This window comes from Cimex lectularius, unplaced genomic scaffold (assembly GCF_000648675.2).
Source record: "Cimex lectularius strain Harlan isolate CLEC.00 unplaced genomic scaffold, Clec_2.1 scaffold148, whole genome shotgun sequence".
Taxonomy (NCBI): domain Eukaryota; kingdom Metazoa; phylum Arthropoda; class Insecta; order Hemiptera; family Cimicidae; genus Cimex; species Cimex lectularius.
In genome coordinates, this window is record NW_019392849.1 from 42,083 (window position 1) to 52,504 (window position 10,422).

Below are 10,422 nucleotides of genomic sequence, written 5' to 3' on the forward strand. Positions count from 1 at the left end.
GAGAAAGAGAGAGAGAGAAAGAGAGAGACACACACAGGGGGGGGAGTTCTTTACTTATCAGAGCGTACTTACTCAATTACTTACAAGATTAGCATGTTTTGTATGGTGACACATTTATACTTTAAGATCCATTTGATTTTTTGTCTTACCTGAAACAAATCAAAATCGTTAGTAATGTTAGTATTGACAAAACATCAAAACACCATATGATAATTTAATTATAATATCGTAAGTTATTTTGTACAATTATAGTTTGGTTGGTAACAAAAAATGCCAATAGATAGTACAACTTACAAACTATGAGCACGTCTGAATACTGCACATTTTAGTATTTTGTGCAACAGTTTAATATCCGTATAAAGAACATAGTAGCAGAATGTGTGGTGATTAGTGACCGTTAATCGATAATTATTCAGAAATCGTGAGATGCGGTCTGGTGTGATGTAGGTTTCAGAAAAACATTTTCTTTATCGTNGATAAAGAAAATGTTTTTCTGAAACCTACATCACACCAGATCGCATCTCACGATTTCTGAATAAGTATCAGAATGCTTATTTGCTTGTTTTATCTTTTTTAGCTATTTGATAAAAATTGTAGAAATAAGAATTTTGCTTATAATTTGATTTCATATTATCTTTCATAACGTTAGATTGTGAACATATTTCGGAAAAGGGGTCCTCAAACAATGGCTTCTCAGACACACTGTCTTAGAGCAGTTCGGTATATCAACCTCACAAATTGATTGATTTGTAACAATAAAATTTTGTATTCATAAATGTTCTAGAACAGAAGTGCCTTTTACATATTAAGTCAGTCAAGCACGTGAGACGTACATGCGATAGAAAAGACCAATTCGGTTATAAAAGTTTAAAACTCAACGCAAATATTTAAGCAGTTTTAGCAAGTTTAATCGTTGATGTATTATGAAAATGGTCTTAAAATGGTTCAGCCCATGTTGAGCCACAATTAGAATAATCCATAAAATATATTTCGACCAAATTTTGAATGAGGTATCCGGGCTCAACCAGGGAGTCAGAATTGACTGGCAACAAATTAAGAATCCCAGTGACAAATTCTTTACTGTTTTGTAAAATGGTGGAAAATGTTTTTACCTAATCTTCAAGGAGCGAGGAAGGCTTCATAAAAAATAAAAACTATGAGGTAAATTATGAGAACAGTGTTTATACTCAGCCAACGAATTCTATTGTTATGGTTATGAGAAAAGTTTAAAAATATACAAATAAATCATTAGTTTTATCATGTTATTTTTCAGTATTTAGGTCTAGAATCATAAAGTTCGGGACCGAATCTTGGCATAACCTTTTGACATTTATTGAGAACAATTTGAAAAAGTTTTGTAACCCTTTGTTCGCGACACCCAGTGGGTGTTGAACCATACACCCTCCTGCATGACAAGAATTACTTTACATTTTACTGCCAAATCTGTCACGATTTCTGATGTTTTCACAGTTTAATAAGCAAGCGGAAATGCCAATTTTTGAAGGAAATTCCCCTGTGGTTTATTAGTTTAGTGAAACTAGTGCTAGTGGCGACCGGATTGACAAGTATCACGCGAAATAACACTTTGCTTGATTTGAGTCGGCGGATGCTATCCAGGAAATTAATATTTTTCCAATACTAATTCTGTTGAAAATAGATTAAGATAATTTCCAATGGGAAATACGAGTTTTGTATTTAATTATGTCCGGTCGTTATTAGTTTAAATGTAAATAATGTATAACAAATCTCCAACCACCCAGGACAAATTCAGATCGTCCATGTCGGTCATGTGCCCTTGCCTTAAACTTCACATTAATATTAATTGCAAAGTGCCGTATAAAATTGATTAAATTTATGCGTTTTGAATTATTCAAATGCGCGAAGAGAGGGCTGAATAGGAAATGGCTTTTCTCGAACGGGCATTAATATGTAAAATTAAAGCAGTAAACGCATTAAAGATTACCAGCACGCCGTAGAATCTACAGAAAAATTCCCTTCTTTTAATTCAACAAAAGGGATCCAACTATTTATTTACATTGGTTGTGGAATTTTTTCCTAATGTGCTCTGTCCCATTAGATATAAAAAAAATATAATTTATGAACTTTAAGCACTGACGGTTCGAACAATTTGAGGGTTGTTATTACCCTATTAGATTCATACAAATTTGAATAAAGATGTATAAACAAAATATAATAAAAAATTGTCCTAACAGTAAATTAGAAAAATCCACAAGTAAATCATCAAGAAAACCACAAAATTATAACTTAATAAAACATTTTTTAGGTTTAAAAAACAGATTGAATAGGCAATGCGGTACCAAAATTGAATGGCAAAATGCAACGAAAATTATGAGAATAATTTAATGTATAAAATAAATTGCAACAGCTGTAATCTGTCTGGTGCAGGGTGCCAAATCAATAGTCGTCACAAAGTCAAAAATTTACTTTATTCTCTAATTATAAGTGTATTTAATACAATCGATATTAGCATAAACTAATAGTAATGTTATTATTATTTTTTCTTCAATAGGTTGGCGTTTAAAATTAATTTTTAAAATCTTATTATTCATAATATTTGTGTGGTGATTAGTGACCGTTAGTCGAAGATTATTCAAAAATCGTGAGATGCGGTCTGGTGTGATGTAGGTTTCATAAAAACATTTTCTTTATCGTGCAACGTTTCGGTCTTTATTGAGATCATCTTCAGGGCTCAAAGTGTTGGTTTCATGTGTGATTGTGCCATTCTTGCATGCCGGGCACTCTCAACACGACACGCAAGAATGGCACAGTTACACAGAAAATAAACACTTGGGAGCCCTGAAGATGATCTCAATAAAGACCGAAACGTTGGCACGATAAAGAAAATGTTTTTCTGAAACCTCCATCACACCAGACCGCATCTCACGATTTTTGGATAATATTCATAATATTCTATAGACGAAGAAAATCACAAACATCATTTTATAAAAAAATATATTTTTTTTATCCATTATCTATTAATCGATTTCGGAGTGCTTCCAGATGCCCTCATTGGCTGTTTTAAATTAACATGTGTACAGTTTGATGGACACGTTCTTTAAACAAACAGTAAAATTTAAAAAAGCCCTCATTTTCTAAAGTTAAGTCCCGTATAGCATTATGGATTAACGACATTTGTGTATAAAGAAAAATTACAACAACAAAAAAATTCATTGGAAGAAAAGGAAATCCTACTAACAGATAGGAATTAAAAAAAGATACTTGCTTCAGTTAAGAATTACAGATGACCAACTCCGATTATCTCTAGAAGAGACATAAAAGACAGAAAAGGCTTTGGTACCTCGGAAAACCGTTTCGAACAAGGCAATACTTGATGCCATACCTTGAGAAGAAATTTTTTCTCCATAGAAAAAGAAATTTTTCTCAAAAAACCCAATAGACGAGATCGGTAGAAGTTAGATGAAATATGCGCGTTAAAAGAACAAATCCTTACGACTCCAGACGCGCGTAGAAGCTAGTTTTAGGGAAAGGGGCTTTCTACTTTTCAACTTGCAGATGCGCTTTATCATGCCATCGAGCGGTAGACATTACATCCTCTTCTCTCGCGTTTCAGCACTGTTCGGGATCTTTCTTAACGTAAGACAAGTTTTTGATCGAGTTGGGCATCCGGACATTCTGTTTACTAACTCATACTGCATGTTTCCTTGACAAGTTTTTGCGAGTCATTGAATGCAGTTCCTTCTCAAAATGTTTCGCTATACATGTTGGAGTTCCTCGTGGTAGTGTTCTGGGCCTGACACTATACCAGGTTTACACAGCTGACATTGCATCACATCCTCAAACCGCCACACTCACATTTGCAGACGATACAACGATCCATTCTAGTAACTTCGATACTACCATATCCACTCAAAACATTACTAAGCACAACACATTACTAATGACTTGGTGTGAAAAGAAAAGAATAAGATTTAACACAGACCAATCCACCCACAATACCTACACTCTCCGTAAAAAATCTACTTTCCAGTCTACTTTAATAAAATAAGTTATGGCACTCTATAGGGCTCTTGCATGACTTCTTGATAGAATCTCTGACTTATCTCTCAAAAATAAAAGGCTGCTTTACAAAACCATAGTTAATTCGATATTGAATTACATACTGAAGTTCAGCCAAACGTTCTTATATCCGCAGTATTCTAACTGCTCAACCCTTAATTTCACGAAAAATTTTTGATGCTCCAGTTTATGTATAAAACAAAACTACACATACAGATTTAAATATGTCATACGTCCAAGGTGAAATCCGATCCCGTTATTGATAATTTTCCAACCACTGTTAATCAACACATCCAAAAAGTCGTATCCTGATTCAACAACTCTTCTTGCCGACTGAAGTGACAGAGAACGTGATATTGACATAAGCATTAATAAAACAGACAAAATGTTAGTTCAATTTCCGAAGGAAGGATGAATCGACCGTCAGGATATCACCAATAAGTGGAAGATCGGGGAGGCGGTCTTCATCAGAAGAAGATTTTGTAACTAACGCCAAGCTTTCAACTTTATTGAGAAATTGTTAAACTTCATCAGGCTCTACAGGCAATTATAACGTTTTTATAATTACTAGGAAGACAATAATTATCAGAAAACAGAGTACTTACTCGCCACAATAAAGCCATCATATGGTTATCATTATAATATGTACTTTATGAAAGAAGCGATGTAGGATGAACTATTGTGTGAAATAAAGTCTCTCAGGAAACATATTTATGTTTTCCTTAGGCTCAATTTCGTACCAAAGAGTGTTTTCAGTGGAGGTAAGTAATGTTTCGACTGATACAAATTACGTCGTAACCTCTTGACCATCATTCAGAACAGACTTTAGACCCCTTCAGGGCAACAATTACGAACTATTCAGTTGTTCCTGAATAATATTCACTAAATGTTGTTTAAAGACAAACATTCATTCCATACGGAGCACAGCACTGTTTCCCCAAATGACCAAACAGATAAACACCCATTCGTTAGTCTATTAATGTATTTATTAAGTGTGTAAATTTCATCTGAAGATCACCGGGCCATTTGGTAAATACGGAGACATTACGCGGCAAATGTTTATTTCGGGTTGTAACTAGGACGGTTCAATGTACTATCGATCCTGGCATATCCTGCGATGCCAGTTCAATGTTTTATTTTTTCCAAAAGCTATTTTTTCTTTTCATAAAGTTATTTTATCCATGGAGAGACAAGTAAATAAAGTCGATTTAACTCATTATGAGCCGTAATTTAACTTAATGAGCCGAAACCAGATTTGGGCGAATCGTCGGACCAAAAAAAGGAAAGAACCTCTGGAACAGTTTGGAAACAAGTTACACCCAGAATACCCGTTCTTGAATTCCAAAAGCAAAAGTTTTATTTTTAATTCTCTAGTCTAACTGCAAAAAAAGGGTTTTTTTGTTGAAGGGGGGTTGTTCCAAATGACCTCTAGGTGAAATTTATTGCCCGCAAGCATCGGCCCACGTTACCCCGACATCACAACGCACGTCAACTAAACTCGGCTAGGCACGTCTTTTACACGTCGTACGTACTTTTCCAGCGATAGGACGAAAAGAAAAACCCACCAAGAATATACGACGAAAAGGCGATCCGAAGCATACTAAATTTCACGGAATATAGCGACGCGCTGAGGGGGAGATTAATGTCAAACTGACGTACTGCTTTACCACATTCTCAACTTTTCTTAAAAGAAATTTCACGCAAACTCATATATGGTGCTGAGAAATATTCGGTGTTATATCAATTGGTTTGTTCAACATCATATCTTTTTCTTATCATTTTTATTACTTTGTTTCATTATTTGTTTTATATTTTTGTACCATTTTTAGAAGAGAATTATGTCAGTTTCTAACAAGGAGATTTAATTGTAGAACTAACAATCTGCGTTCTAAATATGGCCAAATAAAAATAATATATTATAAAATAACTCGTAAATTGTTACTGATAATAACGCTTAAAAAGTTTATGTATAAATGCATCATTTACAATCCATCTCATTGCTTCCACAAATCCCAAAATTATCCGAAAAGTTTTGTTTAAAAAAAATGAAATAATCAAAAACTAAAGATTATACCAAGTTTGAATTCAGAGACAAGCACTCGTTAGTCAATGATTATTCGGAGATCGTGAAATGCGGTCTGGTGTGACGTAAGTTTAAGAAAAAAATTTTCTTTATCATACCAACGTTTCGGGTTTGATTTTTGTTTTCCGAGTAGATGTGTCATTCTCGTGAGTCGTGTTGAGAGTGGCACAAACACTTTGAACCCTGAAGATGATCTCAATAAAGATCGAAATGTTGGTATGATAAAGAAAATGTTTTTCTAAAACCTACGTCACATCACACCCAGACAGCAAGATTCAAATCGACTATCAATAGTGAGAAGCGAAGTTCTGTGACATCGGGTTAATCAAAATCTAGTAAAATTTGCCACTTATGGTCGTTAGGAAAAGGAAAATACCATGAAGAGATAATATACAAGCTACACAAATATTCCCAAAACAATATGTTGAAATTTTGACCTCCCTTTCCCCCCCCCAACACTGTTCCAAGTTAAACAGTATGACGAATAATTTGTTGAAGTCATGAGGAGCGGTCAAGAAGGAGATTGATTTTTTTGTCGATGTTTTGACCTTTATTCCGGGCAATTTCAGGGCATAAAGTGTGGTGCTTTCTTGTGGTGTCATATTGGTATTATGTGGTCTCAACACTTTCACACAAAACCAATACGACACCACATGAATTGTACCACACTAAACTACCTCCTTCTTGATTGCTCCTCACGACTTCAACAAATTATGAAACAACAGGTTACTAAGAAACAGACAAATATAACAGCCTGATTTATTTGAAATTAATTTTGGAGAACCACGCGGTATCACCCTGCTGCACTTGCTGTATGCTAGCGACCTACACATAACAATTGCAACATTTGCCGATGACACTGCCCTCTCAGTCGAAAAATGCATCCGTATGGGTGAATATGTTTTATATACATGATGTCTGATGGACAGAACACTCAATTCAGGTGTAAAACGTTTGGTCGCCTGGCCTACAACTAACAAAGTTGTTTTATTGAAAAATTCAGATGTCATATAGTCAAATTATAAAGCTGAATAGAATTAACTAACTATAATGAAATTTATTTATGGCCAGAGTATAATAAACCGAAAACTTTTGTTTTTTAACATTCTGCCCTGTTTATTCTTGAGTCAGCTATCAAATGCATTTCAAATTGTCCCTATCTCAGTATATAATTTCTTTATATTGGAGGTCCGAAGTCGTCGAATATACGAATGTTATATGCTGCAAGTACCTTGAGTCAGTTTTGTAAAGATAAAAATAATGCTGGTTTGTAACAAAAATGTATTTTTTTAAGTTGCATCATGCACGACTTTGTCAATTTTGTGTAGATTCGGATTGTGCAGATTCACAAGACAATGAGGTTGGCTAAAGACATGAGTAAACGGAAGAGAAAACTTTCCTACAAAGGTTTTGCTTCTATTATTGACTGCAATAATTCTACAAAACAGACAAAAAACCTAATAATTTTCCAACGCGTCGAGTGTCAAAACAGAACCATAAATTTCGGTATAAAGCTTTCAACCGATGATTGAAGCCGGCTAGTGATCAAATCATGATATTCCAGTTTTGTAATTAACTCAAGGGACCCTTTTAATAGGTTTAACAGGATGGGGAATTTCAGTAGTTAAACAAGGGGCTCTCGGTGTTGCTCTCTGGTCAAAAATGGTTCGAATTTGCACGAAAAACACTTAGAGTGTCTCACAAAATTAATAACAAATCTTCTTCACCTTATGGTTCTACGGGGAAAAGAAATGGAATTTTAAAAAAAGTTTAGACACAGAAATCTCGTTGTATAGACCCATGATATTCTGCCGAGGTATTGTAGAGGAACATCAAACCCCAACGCAGATATGACAGGTCGAACGAAAATCATGCATGAGAGGCATGAGCGGAAATCATTTAGGACGTACAAAAGGATCCGTTGATGAGAGCTTCCAAAATCGCAGCTGATTTTCATTCGTCTGGAGGAATCGGGGTAAAGCCGGAAACTATTATACTCGACTATTGTGCTATTATATTTCTATTATTATAATACTCGAGTATTTCAGGGCTTGTCTCTTCATTAGCTCTTCTTCTTCTCTAATATCTCCGCACATTGTCATGGGCCATACATAACTAGATCTCTATAATAATATAATAAATAACAAGGAATAGTTTTTTCATTGAAGAAACTGGTACTTTTCCGGCATTTTTTTTTAGGTAAAAACTAATAGCACGGCATGACGGGTAAACGAGAAATGCTGTGATTGTTGGAATAAACACGAAAAACTGAACGAAAATCAGTATAAAGCTCGATTCCGATTACTTTTGTAAAATGTTGATTGTATCCACATTTACTTTTTCATAAATCATTTATTAAACCTAATTGTTTTAAAAATAATTTTCATACGTTCAATAACGTCTTGTGGTACCGGAACCCTGTTACTTACAGAAGTCTGAAACGATGGCTACCATTAAACCATGCCATAAATTTATTGATACATACTGGATTATTCCTAAAAAATCAGATATCCCTTCCAATAAAATCTCATTCACCCGTGATGACCGCAGTAATGTTCTAAATTAATAGGTAATAAAAAATAATTGGTTGTTCAAATAGTGAAACGTAAAATTTTTAAGAAAAAAAAGAATGATTTCCAATTAATTTTGTGCGACTTTGTAGCTTTATTTGTCCGTCTAGGCGACAGTTCTAATTGGAAAACTTGAAGCGGCCTTTTAAATTAATACATCACACATTTGCAAAAATGTTGGAATGAAAAAATCCAAAATGGTGGCAAGATTAGATCAAGCTAACTCATGAGGAAATTGTATGTCGAGTATTACTTAACTTAATAAAATTATGGTCTAATTTTAGCATTGTTAAACTTGTTTTGGTATTTTCCCATTTTTAGTGATGTAGTAATCCACAGGATCTAGCCCGCCCGTAAAACGGAAGAATTAAAGCTTCGGGTGGAATGTAACGCGAATGAGGTTTTGAGGATACCTGTTGACCATAGCTGAGTACCGAAATTACGATTTCAATTCAATCAACTTCAGAGCTGACTGGGCAAACGTCGACTAATTTAAAGCCGATTTTATTTGGTATACTGGCTTTGGGGCCACGTCAGGACTGGTATCTATGGAATTAAACCAAGGACTAGAATTCATATGTCATAAGCTGACCTGAACACTGTGTCAGAGAAGGCCCAAAAGGCTGGCTATTATCAACAACCAACAAAAATAAACATCTACTCGAAAAGCTAGGTGACACCTAAGGCATCTGCTTTTACTACTAAAGTAAAGTAACCTATTATAAGTACTAAACTAAAGTACTAAAGTTCATGGATTCTTTAAAGTCCTGTTAGATGTTGAGGAAAAAAATTGTTTGGGTACAAGGACAGGGCAGAAGTGAAATAAGGGTAAATTAGCCAAGGATATTTCAGTAAGAAAACCTATTGTCCGTGTACCGTTTTTCGTCATATGAAAATGCCAATAACGTAAACCCATCACACGCAGGGTTAAGCATAAGTCCTCGGTTCGAAGGGAATGCAAAGAATAATAATCTTATCATAATAATCTTGAATTAATCTCAACATTAATATCAATTCACTACTTTTCGTGGTCCGCTTGACCAAATAATATCTTTCAATTAATTAATCTGTATATAAGGTGATATCTGATTGAGATAAAAAAGTGAGCGTCACAAGCGGGATTCGAACCCACGACATTCGGCTAAATACGCTGCTGCTCTACCACTTGAGCTATCGTGTTTTCGATCCACTCGGACACTAACTTCCCATCTCAACCCCACCTTTTGAATTTTCCCTCTAATTTGGCCATTTTTCAAATGTCGTGTAATCGGATTGGATTCTCGGCGACAAATGAAATGGCCACGGAGAGCTTTAGTGAAGATGTACTTCATTTAACTTATTAAATTTACTACTTTTTGTAGTCCGCTTGACCAAATAATATCTTTCAATTAAATAATCTGTATTTAAGGTAGGTTCATTTGTCGCCGAGAATCAAATAGATTATACGACATTTGAAAAATGGCAAAAAGGAGGGAAAATACAAAAGGTGAGGTTGAGATTGGAAGCTAGTGTCCGAGAGGAACGAAGTCACGATAGCTCAAGTGGTAGAGCAGCGGCGTATTTAGCCGAAGGTCATGGGTTCGAATCCCATTATTTAAATAGGGCAACTCCAGCTCTCCACACAAGTTTCACTTTTGGTGTGCGGGCTTAAACATTTCTGTATAATTGATGCCTTAAATAATATTATTGCTTAGCTTAACAGCTCTCCACACAAATTTTACTTTTGCAGAA